Source organism: Sciurus vulgaris, assembly GCF_902686455.1.
Source record: "Sciurus vulgaris genome assembly, chromosome: 11".
Classification (NCBI taxonomy): domain Eukaryota; kingdom Metazoa; phylum Chordata; class Mammalia; order Rodentia; family Sciuridae; genus Sciurus; species Sciurus vulgaris.
In genome coordinates this window covers 10,659,299-10,684,551 of record NC_136472.1, presented here as the reverse complement: position 1 = coordinate 10,684,551, position 25,253 = coordinate 10,659,299, and the positions used below count along the sequence as shown (strand labels likewise).

Here is a 25,253-nt window from a genome sequence, read left to right as displayed (position 1 = left end):
ACTCTGACTATCCCTGTGGTACCTAACATATAAATATTTGTGGGGACATCTTGGGCCTAAACCACAACACTTCACTCTCATTAATTTTACTTGGGATGGTTTTCATGACCTCTGTCATCAAGATTTTCTATTTATCAAATCGAACATTTTTCTCACCTTCTCTCATAGAAAACCAAACACTTCAATGAGTATTGCAAACAACATTTTCTGTAAAAATTGGCAACACACTTAGCAGAGATACTCTGATTTATTTATACAGTATTTAGAGATCAGTGTCCAAATTTGACTGCAGTTCCTTGCCCACAAGAAGAATTTTCACAAAGTAGATCATTAACAGATTTAATTACAGAAAGCAGTTTAGCGAAATATCTCCCTCAGTGATTGAAAGAAAAGAGTAACCTACATAACTTCATGTATGACTAGGGGATACTAGCTGCATGGACTTACCACAAAGCTGAAGAGGGGACCATTAAGGAGAGGGTGAGGTCAGGATCAACAGCCTTTTCTGTGTCACAGGGAAAGACAGTAGAACACATTTCTTTGAACTTATCTAGATACAACCACTTTGCCTTCAGTCAGGGAGAGTCATTCAGCCACCATGGCTTTTCAGGACCTCCTACATCAAGTTGGTGTTATGGGGAGGTTCCAGATAATTCAGATGACTTTTCTTCTTCTCTGCAATGCCATGGTGTTCCTCATGTTATATTGGAGAACTTCACTGCTGTCATCCTTGGTCATCGCTGTTGGGTCCACATCCTTGACAATGACACAGTCTCTGACAATGCCACTGGGACCCTCAGCCATGACACCCTCCTGAGGATCTCCATCCCACTAGACTCAAACCTGAAGCCAGAGAAGTGCCAGCACTTCATTCACCCACAATGGCACCTCCTTCATTGGAATGGGACCTTCTCAACATGAGTGAGCCAGACACGGAGCCTGCATGGATGGTTGGGTATATGACCAAAGCTCCTTCCTCTCCACCACTGTGACTGAGGTAATAGGTTTCATTTTCCTCTCATGAGTGCTTCACCTGGGTGTGTAGAAACAGTGAATATAATGAACATGCTTTGAGCTGCTAATCTTCATGTGAGTGCTGGTTTTTCCCTTTTTTTTCCAGAAACTACTGATTATTTATAAAATATGGGCACATCTTTTCTGTAATGATAAATAAAAAATATGACCTGACTATTTTGGTACTTTTATTCTTGTGAAAATCACAGATAAAACAAGTAAATCACAAGTCTTGTTAAAAATGTTTCACTAAGTTAGAAATACCCTGCCACGATTGCCAATTAGATATATATGGAGAGGTGATCAAAACCTGAATAACCAACCAAATAGAAATCCTTGAAATGAAGGAAACAATAAACCAAATTAGAACTCCATAGAAAGCATATTCAGTAGGATAGAACACCTGAAAAACAGAACCTCAGACACTGAAAACAAAATATTTACCTTGAAAACAAAGATGAACAAACAGAGAAGATGGTAAGAAATCATGAACAGAATCTACAAGAATTATGGGATATCATGAAAAGGCCAAATTTAAGAATTATTGGGATTGAGGAAGGCCTAGAGAAACAAACCAAAGGAATGAACAATCTATTCAATGAAATAATATCAGATAATTTCCCAAATCTGAAGAATGAAATGGAAAATCAAGTTCAAGAAGCTTATAGGACTCCAAATACACAAAATTACAACAGACCCACACCAAGGGACATTATAATGAAAATACCTAACATACAAAATAAAGACAGAATTTTAAAGGCTGTGAGAGAAAAGAACCAAATTACATTCAGGGGGAAACCAATATGGATATCAGCAGATTTTTCAATTCAGACCCTAAAAGCTAGAAGGGCCTGGAACAACACTTTTCAAGCCCTGAAAGAAAATGGATGCCAACCAAGAATCTTATACCCAGCAAAACTTACCTTCAAATTTGACGATGAAATAAAATCCTTCCATGATAAACAAAAGCTTAAAGAATTTACAAAAAGAAAGCCAGCATTACAGAACATTCTTAGCAAAATATTCCATGAGGAAGAGATGAAAAACAAAGAAGCAAATCAGCAAAGGGAGGAATTATCCTAAAGGAATTGTCAAATAAAGGAGGAAACAAGTCATGTCAAATAAATAAATAAAATTTAGAAAATGAACCATATGACCGGGAAACCAAATCATATCTCAATAATAACCCTGAATGTTAATGGCCTGAATTCATCAATCAAAAGACATAGACTGGCAGATTGGATTAAAAAGAAGGATCCAACAATATGTTGCCTACAAGAGACTCACCTCATAGAACAAGATACCCATAGACTAAAGGTGAAAGGATGGGGAAAAACATACCATGCACATGGACTCAGCAAAAAAGCTGGAGTATCCATCCTTATTTCAGATAATGTGGACTTCAAGCCAAAGTTAGTCATAAAGGATGAAGAAGGTCATTTCAAAGTGCTTAAGGGAAGCATAAATCAGCAATATATAACAATGATAAACATCTATGACCCAAACAGTGGCTCATCCATGTATGTCAAACAAATCCTTCTCAATTTCAGAAACCAAATAGACCATAACACAATAATACTAGGTGATTTTAACACACCTCTCTCACCACTGGACAGATCTTCCAGAAAAAAATTGAACAAAGTAAACATAGATCTCAATAACACAATCAATAGTTTCGACTTAACAGACATTTATAGAATATACCATCCAACCAAGAGCGAATACACTTTCTTCTCAGCAGCACATGGATCCTTCTCTAAAATAGACCATATATTATGCCACAAAGCTAATGTTAGCAAATACAAGAAGATAGAGACACTACTTTGTATTCTATCAGATCATAGTGGATTGAAGTTACAATAAATGAAAGAGTAAAACACAGAAACTATTCCAACATCTGGAGATTAAACAATATGCTATTACATGATGAATGGATAACAGAAGATATTAGGAAGTAAATTAAAAAATTCTTAGAGGTAAATGAGAACAAAGAAACATCATATCAAAATGTCTGGGACAATATGAAAGCAGAACTTAGAAGGAAATTTATTTCATGGAGTGCATTTAATAAAAGAAGTAAAACTCAACAAATAAACGACGTAACACTACAGCTCAAAGCCCTAGAAAAAGAAGAACAGACCAGCACCAAAAGTAGTAGAAGACAGGAAATAGTTAAACTCAGAACTGAAATCAATGAAATTGAAACAAAAGAAACAATACAAAAAATTGACAAAATAAATAGTTGGTTCTTCGAAAAAATAAACAAAATTGATAAACCTTTGGCCACACTAACAAAGAGAAGATGAGAGAAAACCCAAATCACTAAAATTCAGAATGAACAAGGAAATATCACAACAGACAGGATTGAAATACAAAACATAATTAGAAGCTATTTTGAAAATCTATACTCCAACAAAAGAGAAAATTTCAAAGACATCAACAGGTTTCTAGAGACATATGAATTGCCTAAACTGAATGAGGAGGACATACACAATTTAAATACACCAATTTCAAGTACTGAAATAGAAGAAGTCATCAAAAGCCTACCAACAAAGAAAAGTCCGGGACCAGATGGGTTCTCAGCTGAGTTCTACAAAACCTTTAAAGAAGAGCTCATTCCAATACTTCTCAAAGTATTCCATAAATAGAAGAGGAGGGAACCCTCTCAAACTCATTCTATGAAGCCAATATCACACTAATACCTAAACCAGACAGAGACTCATCAAGGAAAGAAAATGTCAGACCAATATCCTTAATGAACATCGATGCAAAAATTCTCAACAAAATTTTAGCAAATCGCATATAAAAACATATTAAAAAGATAGTGTACCATGATCAAGTGGGTTTCATCCCAGGGATGCAAGGTTGGTTCAACATCAGGAAATCAATAAATGTAATTCACCATATCAATAGACTTAAAGTCAAGAATCACATGATTATTTCAATAGATGCAGAAAAAGCATTTGATAAAATACAGCACCCCTTCATGCTCAAAACACTAGAAAAAATAGGGATAGTGGGAACATTCCTTAACATTGTAAAGGCCATTTATGCTAAGCCCATGGCCAATATCATTCTAAATGGTGAAAAACTGAAAGCATTTCCCCCTAAAAACTGGAACAAGGCAGGGAATCCCTCTTTCACCACTTCTATTCAACATCATTCTTGAGACTCTAGCCAGAGCAATTAGACAAACCAAAGAAATTAAAGGGATACGAATTGAAAAGACGAACTCAAACTATCCCTGTTCCCTGATGACATGATTATATATTTAGAGGAACCTGGAAATTCCACCAGAAAACTCTTAGAACTCATAAGTGAATTCAGTAAAGTAGCAGGTTACAAGATCAATGCTCATAAATCCAACGCTTTTTTATACATAAGTGATGAATCTTCAGAAAGAGAAATTAGGAAAACTACCCCCATTCACAATAGCCTCGAAAAAAATAAAATACTTGGGAATGAATCTCACAAAGGAGGTGAAAGACCTCTACAATGAGAACTACAGAACACTAAAGAAAGTAATTAAAGAACACCTTAAAAGATGGAAAGATCTTTGATGTTCTTGGATAGGAAGAATTAATATTGTCAAAATGGCCATACTACCTAAAGTGCTATACAAATTCAACGCAATTCCAATTAAAATCCCAATGACATACCTCACAGAAATAGAGCAAGCAATTATGAAATTCATCTGGAAGAATAATAAACCCAGAATAGCTAAAGCAATCCTTAGCAGGAAGAGTGAAACAGGGGGTATTGCAATACCAGATCTTCAACTCTACTACAAAGCAATAGTAACAAAAATGGCATGGTATTGGTACCAAAATAGAAAGGTAGATCAATGGTACAGAATAGAGGACACGGACACAAACCCAAATAAATACAATTTTCTCATAGTAGACAAAGGTCCCAAAAATATGCAATGGAGAAAAGATAGCCTCTTCAACAAATGGTGCTGGGAGAATTGGAAATAAAGAACTCAAAAAACTCTACTCCAAGAATTCAAATAATCCAGTCAACAAATGGGCTAAGGAAATGAATAGACACTTCACAAAAGAGGATGTACAAGCAATCAACAAACATATGGAAAAATGCTCAACATCTCTAGTAATAAGAGAAATGCAAATCAAAACCACCCTAAGATTCCATCTCACCCCAATTAGAATGGCGATTATCAAGAATACGAGCAACAACAGGTGTTGGCGAAGATGTGGGGAGAAAGGTACACTCATCCATTGCTGGTGGGACTGCAAATTAGTGCAGCCACTCTGGAAAGCAGTGTGGAGATTCCTTAGAAAACTGGAATGGACCCTCCATTTGACCCAGCTATCCCACTCCTTGGCCTATACCCAAAGGACTTAAAATCAGCATACTACAGAGATACATCCACATCAATATTCATAACTGCTCAATTCACAATAGCCAGATTGTGGAACCAACCTAGATGCCCTTCACTTGATGAGTGGATAAAGAAGCTGTGGTATATATATACAATGGAATATTACTCCACCATAAAGAATGATAAAATTATGGCATTTGCAGGCAAATGGATGAAATTGGTGAATATCATGCTAAGTGAGATAAGCCAATCTCAAAAAGCCAAAGGATGAAAGATATAGCTAATAAGTGGATGATGACACATAATGGGGGGAGGGAAGGGTTAGTGTTAGGGTTAGAGTTAGGGTTAGGGAGGGAGGAAAGTACGGGGGAAGGAAGGACTGTATAGAGGGAAATGAGGGGTGGGAGGGGTGGGTGGAAGGGAAAAAATAACAGAATGAATCAAACAACATTACTCTATGTAAATTTATGATTACACAAATGATATGCCTTTATGCCATGTAGAAACAGAGAAACAACATGTATCCCATTTGTTTACAATAAAAAAAATACATTAGAAAAAAAAAAAAAACCTGTATAACCAGAGTGGACTCCTAGAGTAATCCCATAAGAAGGTATGCACTGATGTTCAGGGTTCAGTACATTCTTCAAGATCCTTGAATGGTGGACACATTTGAGAACTTCTCATCATGTGTTCAAAGTGATCATTAATGTAACCCACAGGTGGAAGGCAGTCTCCCTAGATAACATATTTTAACTGAGGACTGGATGGTATAATTCAAGTATATTTGAAGAGGGAATCTGTAGAAGAGGACAGGGGCTTGATCTATTGAAAACTGCAGGTAGTGTGAAGGTGTTTTTGTTATGCTGGTTTACTTGTCTTCCAGTGGGACCTTGTGTGTGAATCTCAGTCACTGAATTCAGTGGCTAAATTCTTCTTCATGGCTGGAATATTGATGGGAGAGATTATATGTGGCCATTTGTCAGACAGGTGAGTGTCACTGGTTCCCAAATCTCTCTTCCCATGGGTACTCTTACTGACTGATGAATCATTTGTGTATATGAAAAAAAATTAGTGTCCTAGGGGTACCTTTTCTCCAGGGATCTACAAACACAAATGCTAAATTTCCTTCAGTATTATGAGTGCTACTTTTAAATGTTTGAGTCCTGAGTGCAGATGTGGAGGTGTTTTACTACAGGATTTCTGCAGAAGATTCCACAACATGGGATATGAAAGATCACAGAGTTAACAATGGGAAGACAGAGGAAGATGTGTCACCACATTGGATCTAGCTTGTTTGAGTGTGCTGGTAGAGAAAAGAACATTGTCAGTGTTGCCCAGGAGCATCATGCTCAGTCCCTTGTGGATACTGCACCCAATGCTTCTGGTGGACTGAGTGGCCAATGCAGGATGGGTGGAGTGTCCCATTCCTTCTGCAGAATCCATCACAAGTCAGTTGTGGTGTGTGGGAGGTCATGACAGTCACCTTCAATTTTGCTTTTGCTAAAGCAGTTTTTGAGAGATCACTTTTTCAATCATGTAGTATAATGAAGCACTAGACAACTGGTGTCACAATTTGCAGTACGAGAATCTTGATCCTTTGCCTTTTAATATCTGTTTTGAAATGATAGCCATTACCCTTATTCTTTATTTTGAAATAACACAATCATTGCCCTTATTCTTTATTGCCTATTACTTACTTTTCAAGACTATGATGCGGTCTTTTGTAGCTTTAACTTCCTTGTACTAATCATTGCTATGTAGAATTTCCTTTTTTAAGGAATTAGAAAAAATCATTGAATATGAAGAATATTCTTGGTGTTTCAATAGTCACTTTTATGTATATCATTATATCTTTATCATATCTGAGATTATAGACATTTTATATTTTTAATCTCAGAGATATTTGACTTAGGTCAGTTGCTGTGCATGTACAATAAATAAAGTTGAAATTTTCAAAATATAATGTTCTCAACAGTGGACCATTATTGCATGAAAGCAAGCACTTGTGTGACTAGAGCCATTTCTTATGTATTCCACCCATCCTTTATCTATATTTTTGCCTAATTTTTTATCCTTGCCTTTTGTCAATAACTATTGGTAAAACAAACCTTCAATTTACTTGTATGCTGACTTTATGAACTGCCTTCTTGATAAATTCACAAATTTAAAGTACCATTGAAGTACCATTTCATAAAGAATAAATTCATGAATAAAGAATAGTAGGATCTTCAAGTTTGAGGAGCTAATAAATAATACAAAATAAAAGTAAATTGAAAAAAGTCACTAGCATGCAAGGTACTTCTGGCACACCAAGATGTTTTCCCACATATGAGCTATAGGAGTCTCAAAAGGAGAAAAGAGACACAGTAATGGGCAGAGAGAGTATTTGAAAAGTCTTGCAATATGCAAATATCAGTGGTTCTAAAAGTTTTATTTTAGATCCCTAAAAATTTTTTATTACATGATTGTATCTTCTGCAAATAAGTATAATTTAACTTATTGATTTTGCACCTTCTGCCTTTGACTCTTCTCCACAGCAGCTAGGATCTATAGAAAAATACTAAATGACACTTGTGAGAGCTGACATGCTGGTTAAATTGATAATCTTTAGTGAATGTACCATGCATTTCCCTCCTGAATGTGACATTAACTGTATACAGGTCTAGTAGGTTCCCTTAAGTTTCAGGAAGTCTCCATTTATCTCTAGTTGTTGAGTGCCTTTCTAATGAAAGACTTTGGATTTGATATCCAATCTTCTTTGCAGAATGATGTGTCTTAATCCATTCTGTAGGTCTAGCAAAATACCTGAGACTGGGTAATTTATATGTAGAATAATTGTGTTTCTCACAGATCTGGAGACTGAAAATTCAAGGTCAATGCACCAGTTCATTGAGTCACTGGAAGGGTCTTCCTCTCTGCTGTTTCTATGGCTCCTTTTTGCAGTACCTTCTCATGGCCGAGAAGGCAAGAAGGTGTTCTCATATTGTGGAAGGGGCAATATCTCAGTCAAATGGGAAAAAATATCATAGGAGTGATTTCTGATGAAGGTGAGGCATCAGAATTCCTAGAAAATCACTCAAATAAGTGTGTCACATATGGAAAAAAAAAGAAAATGGAAAAGGAGATAAAGAAAGGCAGTAAAACAAAATATGGTGACACTGTCAATAATAAATAGGAATCATACAACAGGAAACAAACAGAAATCTGCAAGTGCAAACTACAATAAATGACTAAGAATCAATGTATGAACTTGAATAAATAACAGTAGGAATTATCAGTCTGAGTTGCCAGAAAAAAATACTAAATTATAATTAACAGTAGACTGAAGAAAGTGGCTGGAATGCAAAGGCCTTCAGAGCACCATTCAGTGCACCCACATAAGCACTATGGGAGTCTCAGAAGGAGAACAAAGAGAATAGGGGACTGAGAAATTATATGACAAAAATCTCACAAGATACAAATCCAATTGTCTTAATAAAATCTAATTGGTGAACTTGAAGACTTTCACTATGACACATAATAAAAATTTTTATTTCAGAGTAAAAGAGAGAACCTCGAATGAAGCAATAAAGGAGTGATTTTTCACATACAATTGATCCTCAAAGGAATGTAAGATAAATTTCCTTTGAAAAACATGGAAGCATCCCAGCCTCCTCCTCTCACTAAGGGTCATTCTACTGTGTAATCTATGCATCTGCAATTCCATGTTTTACAAAACAAGACAGATGGACTTATGCATCTGCAATTCCATGTTTTACAAAACAAGACAGATGGACTTATGCATCTTAATTTACATTTATCTGAGATGCCTCTTTCTCTACTTTTGTGGACTTACCATTAATTTGGGGGATACAAGCACATTGTTCTTTGTATTACTACCTCACATTTCTAATTTCTACATACTGCTCCATTCTGGGGATCCATAACAGTGTTTGTGAGCCTTCTATGGGGAATGAACAACCAGATTACCCCTGATTGTATCATTCCAAACCTAAGGAAAAGGTCAACTTTATATGGCTATTTCCTGTGAGAAAATACATGTTATATTTTCACATATCTGTTTGTTGCCCAAGGTCAACAAACCAAACTCAGCAGATACGGACTCTTGCCCAATCCACCAGCAACCTGGATGTACCACATCACAGATGTTTGTATTATGTCATGTTAGCCATAATTTGTGCAGTTCTAGAGTCCAAGGGGCTGATTCAAATATTTTATACACAACATTGACTCTTCATAATGCTATGTGTATGATTTAGTGGAAGAGATATTTATGATGTGTTAATATCTCTAACACTGAAGCATGACTTATATAGCTTGAATTGGTGTCAAACTACTGGTAACAAATTTAAGAATTCTTGGTCACACAGTACCTATTTAAAAAGAGGAAGATTTTCTTTTGAGAATATCTGCTGCTGATCATTTGTGGATTTATTGATATGTGTGAAGTGCCTTCTCTGTCCCGTTTTACCAGTTGTAATTGTTCCAAAATCCCATCTTTCCCTTTTCCACATGTTTGGGAGAAGGTTACTTATGATGTGGAGTCTATTCCAGCTGGCCGTCAGAGAAACATGTGCCGCCTTGGCTCCCACCTTCCTGGTTTACTGCTCACTATGCTTCCTGGCTGGAATGTCCACCACAACCATCCTGACAAATACTGTTCTTCTCAGTAAGTGGCACTGACTCTTGGACATTAACTAAACTTTGACTTTGACCTTGGTATTCTACCTTTGCATGAAGTAAACACTCAGTGATGTTTTCTTTCAGTTGTAGAATGGACAACTCCAAAATACCAAGCTACAGTGACATTATTGTCTGCTAGTATTGGACAGATCATATTGGGAAGCCTAGCTTATGATATTCGAAAATGGCATGCTCTCCAGCTGGTTGTGTCTATAATCATTTTCTTCTTATTTATTTACTCAAGGTATGAATTAAATTTCCTTTTTCCTTTATGGGTTCATGGGATGGGAATGTGGGTGACATCAGGACATAAACATTCATTTTGTCTTACTTCTACACCTGAGGATGTGCTCTCAGAACAGTTTTCTATGTGTGATTGAGAAGCAGGGCAAGTAGGACTGTCAGGTGAAATTGAGGACCCTGAATAATCTTTCTTTCTTTCTTTAGGAGCTAGGAAAGTTTATTGGAGGAATATATGCTTAGAGTATGTAGTGTGGACAGAAAAAGTGCTTCTACCCTGGTATCTGAGGAGGTCTGGGCTAATAAGCCATCTTGAGTTTTTGTCTTTGATGAGCTTTTTTTTGGAGGGCTTATGCTAAGCAAGATGACAGACAGATTTTTGAGCCTTGCCAATAATCCTTATTGCATATGTGTCAAAATCTCATTCCTGAGTTTTACATTAGACACATGAGATGCAAGTAATATGTTTGGGATCTTAAACAGGAACTTCCCTTGATTTGATTACTGTAGTCAAACCTGGGTCTCTGTGCATGTTTCATGGAATGGTTGGGAAATCTTTGAAAAATCAGATCTTTCTGTTGATATTTCAGGGAAGTTGGCTCTTTTCATAATGCAAGGTGGGGTAATTAAAGAGAGGTCCTTAGGTTCACATGCTCTTTGCTAGAGGAGGAGTGTGGGGTCTCTTGAGTAATGGTCCCCAATTGTTCCTGCCTAATTCCCCCATGACACACATTGCCTTGAAATTCCTAGAGGAGTGATAAGGGCAGAAGTTTAGGTTTTTGAATATTCTTCTTATGGATTTGGATGCTGTTCTGCCTAACTTGGGGCCTTGACTCTTTTCTATACTTAGAATTTCCTTAAGCCCTTAAAATGGCCAAGGGTACAGTCAGTGACAGGGATGGGCACAAATTCATGTGAAGCCATCATCTGGGGGAGGATAGAGTATACATGGAAAGAAACAAAAAAAAAAATGCAGGCTAAAACACAAGGGCTAACACACAGGGGAAATAAGCAGGAGGGAACCAGGTGTGGGAGGATCCATGATATTAGGCACTGACCCAAGAGAGGCAAAATCAGCAAAAGCACTTGTAGTTAAGTTGACAACTTGGGTCATCACTTTGGCTATTGCATGGCAGGGCTTGGCATCAGTCTGTAGTATAAGGAAGGATGGGAAGGTTCCTGTTGGGCACAGTGTGAATATGAGAAACTTCATCCTTGAGGATGAATCAAGAATGTGCACAGAAAACAAGGGGAAGCCACAGAAATATTTTTACCCAAAATAAGTGGTCTCTAAATCCCTGTGCATCCACACTGATCCAGGAATCTGGATCAGCATGTCTGGGTTGTTTGTGACACAGTGGTTTTAGATATGCTCACAACTGTAGGATAGAGTGACTTCTCTTATGGTTGGAGCCAATCCTGGTTTGAGTCTGGACATATGGACCCAAGAGTGCATCTGCCAAATGTGGCTGCCTTCAGTGTGGTGAGGAGAACCCGTCTGTTGGTGGTTTTGCACTGTTGTCTCCCCTCCACCTCTGGTAAGTCTTAGAGTGAATTACAGTATATCAGTTAGGGTTCTATGACCAGAAGCCAGATAGTAGCATAAAGGTTGTCTGCCAACTCGAGAGCTGAAGAAACCAGGAAATGCTCACCCCAAGAATCCGGAGCCTCAGAACAAGAGGAGCCAATCACGCAGCCCCAAGTCAGAACTGAAGGTCTGGAACTCCCTGGAGAGTCACTGGTAAGAGTCCGATTTGAAAAAGAGAAGCAGCTGGATTCTGATAGCCTTGGTCGATGGCAACAGCCATCAAAACACCCATTCAAGAACAAATGAGCTTGTATCTGCAGCTTGTCTTGTTCTTCCAAATTTTGGTTCATATTTCAAATAAGATAACTAGTAAATACTTGTGCAAAATTATATCTCAAGAGTTGCAAGATATATTATTATACCAACAGGTATTCAGTTTATGTGAAATTTTGATTAAACCTAGTGTTATACTTACTGTTATACAAAATGTAAGATATATCATTATATTCATGTTACAGATTAAAAAAATCACTTTTAAGACTTTGTTTTACAAATCAGATTAACTATGAATACCCTGATTTTATTTTCAAAGACAAGTGACCACAAAAGCAGAATAGGAATAAATTCTAACCTGAATATTCAGGAATTTCCAGTTGGTTCTTGCTTGAAAACTTTAATTGGCAGTGTGCAAATAGAATTTTTTTCAAAAACATTTTCCATTACAGCAGAGGCACTTGAAAATTAGCGTCCACCATGCCATGTATTTGTGTGCATGGCTTTGCAAAAAAATTTCCAACAGAGCTTTGGGTGCTTTCATTCTTGGAGGTGATAATGGATGAGAGAAAGAAGAAATTTCCCTCCATAACTACTTTTGTGTGTTTGAAGTGCCATTTTTCATTAGAGCATTACTGTTAAAAATAGTAGTTGAGTTCATCCTGACAAAATCCTACATGCATTCTTCCAGAGCTCTTTAATGAAGGAACAGCACTATTTCTTCAGTTGGAGTATGAATGCAGACTAGAAACCTTACACAGTTGTTCCAGGGCTCTCCTTTCTTTCCTCTTCATGAAGACTTAAGACAGGCTTGGATGTTCATCCTTCCAAGAGGCTGGTTCAGGGAGGAGGCCTATTTGGTGAGAAATGACTCAGAGAGATGATTACAGATTAATACAGTGAGATGAGTTCAGGAAGACCAGACAGTGTACACTCTGGTGAACTTATTCATGATGTTGTTCACACTCATAACAAATCTGCAACCTGGGTAATGTTACTATTCTCAGTACATGGACAAGAGTGTAGTGGTAGATGGAGCTGCTGCTGTATCCAGATTTCATCACAGTGGAAGCAGCAGGAGTGCTTCTAGTCTGCATGGAACTTCAGTAAGCAAAAATATTTTGGAGGTGCTTATTTTAGGAAAAGAACATGTTATGAATAAGTATTTCTCATGCCCTTTCAAGGAATTTGAAGATGGTCTGAAGAGCTCAGTGCTTCTCATGCCCCAGTGCTCTGAGCTTCATAGTCAATGTGTATCCAACCAAGAGGGGAGCTGATAAGGCTCATGTCTGCCTTCCCAGCTGTGCAGGTGCACTGCATGCAGGCATCATTTCCTGTATGCCCCATTACGGTACCAGGCAACATGACAGCATGTTATTTTGCTTAGCTGAGCAAGTGGTGGGTATTTGATGGAAGGAGAAAGAAGGCAATGTGGAAAATAACATGTGAGAGTTGATGACACTTCCATCATTTTGATCAGGTGGGTGTCAGAGTCAGCTCGGTGGCTGATTATCAACAACAAACCTAAGGAGAACTTAAAGAAACTTAGAAAAGCTACACGCGTGAAAGGAATGGAGACATCTGCAGATGTCCTAACCATGGAGGTGAGCAGGATGGGAGGTGCTTATGAGACAGAGAAGACATAGCCTGACATATTATTAATTCATTTCCAAAGAGATAATATGCTGTCACTGAAAAGCCTGGAGATAGACATTTTATTCAGAGGAGACAAACAGCCTGATTTGTTCTTCCGTTTGCTCCGCAAATTCAATGCATGTATCTCCCTTCCCAGGACTTTATTTTTATATTTGAGTACTATATAAATTAACAGATAACACTGTATGTTTTAATCTTTACAATGTGATGTTTTGAAGTACATATACAGGGTTCAATTCTAGCTAATTAATAGATGCATTACCTAACATATTTTTCCAGAGAGACATACATATAACATATACTTTACATTTTTAAAAGACTACAATATATTTTCTTTGATCCTACAATAGTTTTGAGAACGTTGACCAACATCTTATCCCTTCTTCCTCCCCACCATGAGCAACCACAGTCTCTGGAAACCATCATCATAGTTTCTTCTTCTATAAAATCATGTTTCATAGATGCACATATATGCGTGATTATGTGGCATTCATCTTCCTGTTTCTGGATCATTTCACCTCAAATAAAGTCCTCCAGGGTCATCCTGTTGTCACAAGGAAGCAACAGGATTTCACACTTTCCCATGAATGAGTAGAATTTACCACATATAGTCAGATACTCCTCTATATGCTCAGGAGTTCCAACAGCTTTTGATGGTCATTAGCATTTTCTTTTCATAAACTGGAAGCAGGGTAGGTCAATTCCTTTCATCTGATATATATCTTTTCTTTCTTTCTCTCTCCTGATAACTCTGAATACTTCTACTTCTATGAATTATAGTAGTGGGGGAGTTGCATCCCTGTGTTATTCTATACATTACTAAGAAAGATGTGTGCTGCACTGACACCCATATGTGCAATGGTAACTGTGGATTTATCACATATGACTTTTATTGTGTTGAGGAATGAACCTTGCATTCCTAATTGGTTGAGAGTTTTTCTAATGACACAATGTTTAAAATCATGCATGCCGGGGTCCAGCCCCAGCAGGATTCCATTGGTTCCACACTGGTAAGGGGGCATGGGGAGATAGCGTCGGTGATGGATGGAGAATGAAAGACACAGACTCTAGTTCTGGTGCAATCATTCCCACTTTTTTCTGGGGAAGGCTGGGTTTATATACATTTTTCTTCAGGCATTGATGACAGGCTTGTGACTAATAAAATCAAAGAAATTTCCAAAGCATAGGCAGAAATTGTTTTTACCGAAAGATTACGAGAAAACAGTAACCTTACAGATTATCCTTACTTAATCACCAGGGCTTGCCATTGATAATATAAGCTTGTCCATATCTAGTAGCTACTGTGGGAGGTGCTTTGTGCTTAGAACTTGGGGAAACATTGTGATATATAAGTTTCTGTGCCCCAACAGGTTCTGGCTGTGCCAATGAATGCAGTGTTTGGTTTTTAACATAACAAAAACATTCTGCTGTTGTGAGGTTAATCTTCACAGGGTTTCAATATGTGTTTTGTCTCCATGATGTTTTTCTGGAAATTTGTAGAATTATTCCCATCACCTCTAGCAAGATCCCCAGACTGAAGTGAGTAATATATTATTAGGAAAACTCCACAGAATAACATCCAAGCTAGGGAGGCATACATCTGGCATGCAATCCTTTTAGGATGAGTCTTTGCAATCATCCTTCAGTGGAAGTCTGTCGAGCACTGTAAGGAGGGCCAGGCGCCCCCGCAGCTCCCCCTTTTTTATTTTCTAAGAAATCGATGACTTCTTTGACATTAACTCTCTGGATCAGTCTGAGGATTGCTCGGAGCATGACTGGAAAACAAAAGATAAGAATTAAAATACAAACACCAATTAATCCATATTGAATAATAGTATTTAGAAAAGTACTTTTGAAAATAGTGGTCTTAAAATTGTTAAACATTTGAGTAGCCAAGTTATTTGTTGGAACTACAGAAAGATGAGCTTGACTTAACATTTTTATTTGTTTTTTTAACGTCTGAATGTCCAGAGCTATATTAGTATTATTCCAAACTCCTTTAAGATGATTCTTTACCTTTTCCCAATTAGTGTCATTATCTACCCTCAAAGGAGTAACACAAATCCATTTATAGAGGCCTGGTTTTGCAATAAGTGAGAATCCATGGGCAGGGGGAGGACCAAGGTAATTCAGTCAGGCAAGGGCCCAGGGGGCATTAATTAGCAGCTCCTTGCTTGCAGTCCTTGATAAAGGCAGGTAAATTTGGTAATCAATGAGCTCCGGAGATCCTTGACATTCCATTCTTCCAGGGGCAGTCTCCAACTTCCAGTGGCAGATGGCTTCATGGCTTCATTTCCTCGAATTGACCCAATTCTCTACTTTTATACTAACTACCTGTCCTTAATTCTGGCTTCATTCCCCCTTTAGCTTTAGGAACTCCTAACTGCTGTAAGGAAAAGGGGGCGTTGATCATTCTGGCTGCTTCGAAGCTGAAAGGGAGCAGCGAGGGGCAAGCAGTTTGGAGTTCCTTTTTTAAAAAATCAGGTCAATTGAGGGGTCCAAGGTAGAAGTCTGGTTGGTGAAGAGCAGGTTGTAAAGTCATCTGGGGGTGGATGCTTCTATGATAGAAGAACAAAAAGACATGAGTACTGAAATGAGATTAGTACCAAGTAAATGTTGCAGCATCTGAAACATGCCACTGAGTAGCATGAAAATGACAGAAGTCAATCTCTCACCAGGTGGTGGAAGAACTGAGAAATTGTTCCCATAACTAGGCCTAGCAAAGGCTGGAGAGGACAAGGCCTTTATTTGGGGACTTTAACATTGTCCAGGTTATCAGGAATATAAACACAACATTTAACTCTTAATGTCATTGATGTCCCCAGAAAATATAGTTAAGCTACTTAATGTGATTTGATTTTTGTAAAATATCCCTTTATTGGTATAACCTGTGTTTAGTAGAGATCTCTATACTTCTATTACTTAGGGCTAGATAATCATACGAGCAAACATAGATTAAGTCTACCTGTGTAGCTTAGGAAGGTCTGCAGGCCTTAAACTGACTAAAAAACTTCTGACTCTGGCAGTTTCTCTTGATAGTTATCAGGCACATTTGCTGAAGAATCTTTCTTTCATTTGTAGCTTCCAGTCTTTATTCTAGTGGACTAATACAAGTGTACATCTTAAGTTACATTTAACTATTATTTCTTTTAAATGCCCAAGAATGGCTATATTTTGGTTTTAACTGTTTTGCTGGGTGTCCAAGATCAAGCTGGTCAATTTGACCTGGTTCCTGTCTTGTTAAAGAGTCAGCAGAGTTCCCACGGGGGTCACTCGTAGAGAACGTAAGAGCAGCTTCTTAGCTCCACCAGTGCCATTGGTTAGGCAGGGTCTTGATGAGGTGGCTTCCTTTGGAAGCACCAAGGGTTGTCTCCCTTTTTCCATGACCCTCCTCTGCAGCAGATGCACTGAGTGATTTTTCATTCTCTAGTCTCAACAATCTCCTTGATCAGGAGGTTGTGTGACCCAGAGTTTCAACACTCCTTAGAGAAGTCCTCTTATTCCCTGGGGTCAGGCTGATTTTGCGGGCAAGGTACTGTTTTGTTGGTTTTTTTTTTTTTTTTTTTTTTGGTCTCTGTATTTAATTCCAATTTCTAAGTTTGATCTTAATCATCCAGCAAGCCAGTATCACCAGTCATAAAGTAAGAGTACTGGGCTTTAGCTTCAATGTTTATAACTGTTTATAACTTTACAGTTATTTACCCTTTTATTAAAGTACTACCACATAGTATCTGTTTTGTAGGTGATGGCCTATTATCACAAGTTACCTAGGTTGTATGTTCTTGAAGCAGCTACTTCTGCAAAACATTAACAGGTAACAGTTTTACAAAATGAAATTAGCAAGAGTAAAAACATATTCAGCTTGTATAATAGCTATCTTGAATTTTGACTGAGAACCACATTATATCCCCTATTTGAGATCATAGTACTTTTACAACAAAAACCAATCTTTTGACTATAAATTTAAATAAGCTGAAGTCTGACTTATTTTGCAGTCATTCTAACATGCAGTAAGGTGGGAGGCACAGCCTTATCTCAGATGAGGTGTGGCTCCTTACAGATCTTAAGTGTTCTAATTCTGATGTTGATCTTTGCTTCTTCCTTAAATATCATTAAGTAGTTTACATATACTGTTTCCTGAGTCTATATAAACTTTATAATTAACACAATTTAACATTGTATCTAAAACATGAATCAAAGAAAGGCTGGGAGAGCTTTTAACTTTCCTTTTGTGTGGCAAAATGCTTTCAGCTTCTATGATATGAACCTTTAAACAAATCAGGCTGTCACTAACTCTTAGATATACATTTACATTTAAATTTTTATCTCAGTGAAATAAGTAACCAATTTTACATATATCTTATTGATATTAGGTCCCATAATAGAACATTAAATGATTAAAAATAAATCCCCAATAAAATGTACTCCTTAAGTTTAAAATTACCATTACAAGTTTATTCTGGAGAATAGCAGTGCTTGATAAATTCCCTGCTTTAAAAACTTGTATACCTGGAAAATATGAACACACTTAATATACAACTAGTGACCATTTCACAATTACCTTCACACTTTTATCTTATCAAATTTAGTTTTTAAGGAAAAATTTAGACTGTAACATAGTACAATACTCTAATAGTTGTTTAACCATAATTGTATACTCCCCAATTTTTAAGACTAATTTTTCTAAAGAATAAAACTTAATAGACACAAAGTTAAGAGTAAATTAGTTTTTCAAATCCTTGTCATTTTACCATGTCATTTTACCATATAGATTAAACTTCGGTTTATATCAGAACATTAGTATTTCACCTTAGGAAAAACCTTAAATAGCTTTAGCTGTCTCACATACATACAAACAACTTAGATACACACAAATTTGTTGAAACTTGCCCTTTACTTACACAGCCTTTCTTAGCACTTACTTAGACCCTCATGTATTTCATCACACAAGTACTTTCTTACCCAAAAATATTTCCTTTTTTCTTTACTAAATATATTTCCATACCCAGAACCTTTTATTTTCTCTTTCCTATCGGTTGACCCCTTTTGGTTTACATTCTGAAACAACTCTTATGAAATTTCTGAATTTAGATAAATTACTCTATTTTAATAAGATTAAATATTTTGCTGTTTATAGTACTCTAATTGAAACACAGTTGAAACTTTTGAGAACCTTTGTATATAGAATTGCACTTGTTAGGACATAAGCCTTAGTAAACTTGTTTTTAGTAATGACACAAAGCAATTTTAAAAACTTTTTAATTTACCAACCTATGAAAACTCCAATAATGTTTATGTATGTTACTCCAAGGGGCACATTCTTGCACAAAATGAAAAAATCTTTTTAATTGAGCTGTTCCTACATGCGTTCCTCTTTTAGTTAATAAGTGCTTAGCAAAATCAATAAATAGTGCTCTTTCTTTGCTTTCACTACCTGCCATGGTAGCTGTTCTTTCTATGCCTGCCTATTCTTTCTCGGCCTTCTCTATCGAGGGGTCCCCAGCACCCCAGGCAAGATCCTAGCTCTCTGGAAAAGGAAAGAAATTAATATTAATAAATGGGGGGCTTAGCAGTGGGCCCCACATTGGGCACCACTTGCCAGGGTCCAGCCCCAGCAGGGGTCCATGGGTTCCACACTGGTAAGGGGGCGCAGGGAGTCAGCGTCAGTGATGGATGGAGAATGAAAGACACAGACTCTAGTTCTGGTGTAATCATTCCCACTTTATTCTGGGGAAGGCTGGGTTTATATACATTTTTCTTCAGGCATTGATGACAGGCTTGTGACTAATAAAATTAAAGAAATTTCCAAAGCATAGGCAGAAATTGTTTTTACCGAAAGATTATGAGAAAACAGTAATCTTACAGATTATCCTTACTTAATCACCAGGGCTTGCCATTGATAAAATAAGCTTGTTCATATCTAGTAGCTACTGTGGGAGGTGCTTTGTGCTTAGAACTTGGGGAAACATTGTTATCTATAAGTTAATGTGCCCCAACAGGTTCTGGCTCTGCCAGTAAATGCAGTGTTTGCTTTTTTACATAATAAAAATATTCTACTGTTGTGAGGTTAATCATCACAGGGTTTCAACATGTGTTTTGTCTCCATGATGTTTTTCTGGAAATTTGTAGAATTATTCCCATCACCTCTAGCAAGATCCCCAGACCGAAGTGAGTAATATATTATTAGGAAAACTCCACAGAATAATATCCAAGCTAGGGAGGCATACATCTGGCATGCAATCCTTTTAGGATGAGTCTTTGCAATCATCCTTCAGTGGAACTCTGTCAAGCACTGTAAGGAGAGCCAGGCGCCCCCGCACATGCACAGCTTTTCAATGTCAATTGTTCATCCATGACATAATTTGAGAAATAAAAATATTTTTGGTGTTCTCTGTCTATGATCACATTCATAAACATCTTTCCAAATCTCAGGTGATTTGTTTTATTCCTCTACTGGCTCTTGAATGTAGCTCTCTCAGTTTCTGGGTGCATTCTGCCTTTGGTCTTTCCCTTTTGCCCTCCTTCGCATAACTTCTTTTCTTCTTTTATTAACATTTCCCATGACTCCCTGTGACGATTCATTAACAGATCGGGAATAGAAACTTTAAAAGCTCCTGTCTTCAGAAAGATCACCCACACTGATCAGGTCAGTGGGTTTGATAAAACTAAAATTCCTGAGCAGGGAGCAAAATGAATCCCAAGATTGGAAACCTAACCTCGATGTAGGGATGGAAGCTCTGAATGAATCTTGAATCTTGTAGTGTGTGAAATGTGTCTTTGAGGTTAGGGTAGAACTAGCCATGCTTAAATATTCAGGGATATGTTTCTTTGCAGTTGAGTCAAGTCCAAATGACTTCAGAAGGTCAATGTCAGTGGTGCCCTGGTGAAATGTTACCTCCAACATTTGAAGATTTTGAAGAATTCTAGAATCCAGAATTGTCACATTCATTAATTTCTGTGGCTTGTTAAACTCCACCAGAGTCTATTTCCACTTAAAATTATGATCTCAACAGGCTCATAAATCATTTAAAAAGTTAATAAAGAGCTCTTAAAAACATGAATGAAGTAACTATAAGTCTCCTATGTAGGCAAGACTGGAGAGCTGAGACTGTTTCAGGCTTTTTGTCAAAGCATGGCATGATGATTGGCATAGAATGGAAGTTATAGAGGAAGATGCATGTGTAAAACATGAAGAACAAGGAAATACCCATTTGAATGTATGGTAATTCCTCCCCAAGTAAGAGTGACCAGGAAGAACACACAAGGAGAGGTCCCAACGGTAGCTATCCTTACCTACCTAAATATCTCTGGAAGTTCCACTCATTTCTCTTAGCACATCAAAACAGAGTTTCTACTAGAAAATTAAGTCATTATACCCTGAGGTTTCACTGTGATATTGGAAGGGCTTGAAGGCCACTCTTAGGCATGGTAGCCCTCATCTGACATGGATTTAAGAACTTCTTGGAGGCAATTCTTTTCTAGTAATAACACAGTATAAATGGCCAGTGGTCATGAGTTTATGTGTGGGATGCAGAGAGCATCACCAGGAATGCCTCTCTAACACAAGTATAACACCTGTATCCTGCTGTTGAAGCTATGGCTACAAGCTGTAAGGCCATTCCTGATGGTGTAGGAGTCCCCAGGCATGGGAGTAGCTCCAATTTTCAGAATTCCCTTCATCATGGAAGCTTTCTAGTGACAGTTGTAGTATTGATGCACTTTTAGAGGAGACATGACAATGGAGTTAATATTTCTGAATAATTGATAAATTAATAAGTAGAAGCATTCTGGTAGAAATAGTTTGATATACATGGTTATAACCTACTAAGTGACCTAGAAAAATTTGGAAAGAAATGAACTATTGTGTTGTTTTTTTTCCTACTTATCTTGAACCTGATTCTTTATTTCTTCTTCTTCTTTCAATGACAAGGAAATTGAGCTATAGCAATATCAGTCACCTTGCCCATGGTATACCACTATTAAGTGGAAAGGCCAATGTTGCATTTCTGTAAGAAACCAAGTCTGGGTTTAAATCAAATTAAAGCAATATCCCCCTGATTCCAAACTCAAGTTAATTCCAGGCTCCTCTTTCATGGAGACACAACATGCAAGGTATTCTACAAAATAGTATGACTCAAAAAAAAAAAAAAAAAAAAAAAGGATAACAAAAAATAAAAGAAAGAAAAATGAAAAAATAAATTGACAGGAAATGATTCTTCTTCCTGAGACAGGAAATCCATTATCCTAACATTAGCAACTAGTGGAGAAAAAAACTCCATTGTCGACTCTCCTATAGCCCTATGATATGAATGGGGCTTTGGATTGGAATCTCACTACATCATCTTCTGGTTCCCTTCCTCATATAAATCTCAAACATACACACTCTTTTCAATGATCTGCATTCCTCTCCAGTTCCTGTTTAATATGTCTTCATTGCACAATTTGCCTGAGGTTCTTGTGATAGGTGAGGTTCACATACCACACCACTTGTATGCCTGCCTTTGTTTCAATGTCTGTATTTTTCACTAAATATGATAGTTTTTGAACTTAAGCTCTGTGTATGCTCAGTGCTTCCACAATACCCATCTTTTTCTCACAACTGGACAAGTTGTTACTGTTATTATCGAAGGCTGTAAGATCCACCATGAAGGAGGAGCTCAAGGCAGCACAGATAAAACGTTCTCTGTGTGACTTGTTCCACACACCCAACCTGTGTAAATGGATCTGTCTCCTGTCCTTGATCAGGTAGGCTTCACACCATGCATTAGAAAGTAGTGGAGAATTAGTGTATTTCATATTTCAATGTGAACAATATGTGGGGAGCAGAGCTTTGGAGACAAAAGGTGAGGAGAATATAAAGAGCATTGCTATGGCTGGGGTATGGGTTATGAACAGACTGACATAGAACCATTGTACAGAGAGGACTTCTGTTCATCATATCACACTGCCAGGTTCACACTGGAGACTGGTGCTGCAAACTTCAGTCCTGTACAACTTTTGTCACTTATTATTCATTGTTTGCTTTCCATTTAAAGGTGGTAAAATTTGAAAGAGTGAATTGCATAAACATATGCAACTCAAGGAGTGTTTACATATGTAAAGATATCCATTGCTTAGACCAAGAACAGAAAATATTGAAAAATCCTAAAGATCCATCCTGTGTTTCTACAATATGCCACACATCTCCTCAGGCTAAATATCACTGATGGTCTCCAGCATCATTTATTTGTTTTAGTATAATTATAAAATAATCTCCTGCAAGCAAATATTCCAAAAAAGAGATATGCCTGTACATTTTAACACCAACAAATAACTCATCCAGACTTATCTGCTGTTACCTTCAAGGGCTAACCCTCATAGTGTGCCTTTCTTCTTTGTTTACTACAGATTTGCAACAATGCTGCCCACTTTGGGCCTTTTACTGCACCTGCAGCACCTGGGAAGCAATGTTTTCCTGGTTCAGATTCTCATTGGTGCCGTCAACATCCCAACCAATTCTGTTTCTATAGGGACACTGAATCACAAGGGTCATCGAATAAGCCTATTATTGCGCATCCATGGTGGGAATCATTTTTATGACCATTGTACTTGTGCCTGAAGGTGAGGACCCACAGGGTAAAGAAGGAAATATCTTCCCCACTTTCCTGAGGATTTTTCAGGTTGTGGCTACAGGAATCCAAACAATTGGGTTCAAAGGATTCCCTGAAACCTGTTGAGCTTTTAGGACATTTTGCCATTGAATTGGTAGGAAATCAGCCAAAGGTCAGTAAAGTAAACTGAGATATGTGATTGTCCTCATATTGTTCAAGAAGTACCTTGAAACTGACGCCTCTGAGGTTTGAGTTTCTTTCAATCAGCATACATCATTTCCACATTGGACAAGGACACTTGCAAACAACATGTAGGTCTAGACTCATCCTTATTAGTTAATACAACCACACTGTACATCCACTTCCTCTGTATGTCTCTGTCTCATTACTTCACCTTCAGTGATTTATTCCTGTAAACTTTGTGTCCCCTCATGAGTCTCATCTTAGGTCACCAGAAATGCAACCCTGGTTTTGGGAGTCATCTTGGCTTACGGAATTAAAACCCCTGTGGTCAAGTAGAGAAGAGGTTTATAGCAATGACAACATATCAATCATGCTTTGCTCTGCTCCTTGTGTTGTAATGTGTTTTACAAAATACCACATTGGTGAGCTGTACTCCTCTCTCTATGTCTCATTGGTTCCACAGACTTAACCCAGTAGCACTTTACAATTGAGCCACATCCCCACCTCTTTCATTTTAAACAAAGTATTGCTGATTCCTTAAGGCCTCTCAAACTTGCTGAGGTTATATTTGAACTCTTGGTCTTCCCACCAAGTGCACCTTCTGAGATGCTGGGATTACAGGTGTGCATCATCATTACTGACTATATGTTCCACTCCTCTTGAATGTGAAAATTAATGTCAGTTTCCTGTCCTGCAACAAATTCCACTCCAAGATTTAATGCTCTAATGAGATTTTTTATTTGAGTAGAAAACTGACCTTATGGAGGTTTCCTTCAGTGTTTTCCAAAGTCTGATATATTTTCCATACCAGAAGTACTTATTCTTGAGTCTTGAAACATTGCTCTAGATCAGGCTATTGTACAGCTTGTCCATTCATGTGGGATTCCTGTCCTTTTATGGCTGTCTTCTATAATCTTCACTCCATATCAATACTGTTCATGGACCATGGTTGGGAAATACTTGAGTGCCTGGGTGAGTGGGGAATTACCCCTCAGTAATTCCCACATGACAGTCTTACCTTTCACATGAAGGGAAAAGAGACGCTGGACAAATTAAGAAAGTGAGTTTCTCCTACATTCAGCATCTCCTCTGTTTTCTTAACCAAACTTGAAGAGGTAAGGTGCATGAATACAACTATTCAGAACCTTTTATTCACCATAAAACAAACTATGCAAGTAAGTCACATCTCTCAGTCACAAATTTCACCTCAGTGTACTTTCTCCACAGTATATATAATACTGTGAAGATCTCCAGTAAGTGTGTTTTCTGTTTGTAATTTGGGGGATGCAGATTCCTTCATCTCAGATTTCCTGACTCTCCTGGGTCTTCCTCTTTCCAGAAATGCAGACCACATGTATGATTTGGACAGCCTTGGAAGGAGGATTTTCTTTTGCTTCTAATACCTATTTGTTTACCCATACAAATGAACTGCTCCCCACCATTTTCAGGTACAAAGTCTCATAGGTTTCCTGTGAGAGTTAAAACATTTCTTCCCAGCTCAATGACTTATCAAGGGAAGATAACAAAAGTAATCAATTGATAGCAATATAGCCAGTGTTTATCCAACATTAGCTTTTTGCTAGATACTTTTAGGTGTACTAATAAACTACTAATGTAAATCTCATGATTTCTTTGAAGTCACCTAAATTGGACATGCTATTGTGCAACTCACAATAGCCAATGTATGAATCCAACCCATGTTCCCATAAACAGATGAGTGGATAAAGAGAATATGGTGCTT

The 25,253-nt window shown here is 37.5% G+C and overlaps 1 long non-coding RNA gene and 1 pseudogene across 2 annotated transcripts in view; one reads left to right on the top strand and one right to left on the bottom strand.

The window, feature by feature from the left end:
• Nucleotides 1–647, bottom strand: part of LOC306638855 — a 147,442-nt gene extending 146,795 nt beyond the window's left edge. The window contains exon 1 of the long non-coding RNA XR_013757570.1: nucleotides 533–647. This is a non-coding gene — a long non-coding RNA (uncharacterized lncRNA). The remainder of the gene's footprint in view (nucleotides 1–532) is intronic.
• LOC306638852 (solute carrier family 22 member 25-like) lies at nucleotides 599–24,960 on the top strand (annotated as a pseudogene). Its single transcript, XR_013766791.1, has 8 exons — nucleotides 599–997; nucleotides 6,243–6,346; nucleotides 9,874–10,028; nucleotides 10,127–10,286; nucleotides 13,564–13,687; nucleotides 22,369–22,484; nucleotides 23,127–23,339; nucleotides 24,852–24,960. The product of XR_013766791.1 is annotated as a solute carrier family 22 member 25-like (transcript).
• The last annotated feature ends 293 nt before the right edge of the window (nucleotides 24,961–25,253 follow it).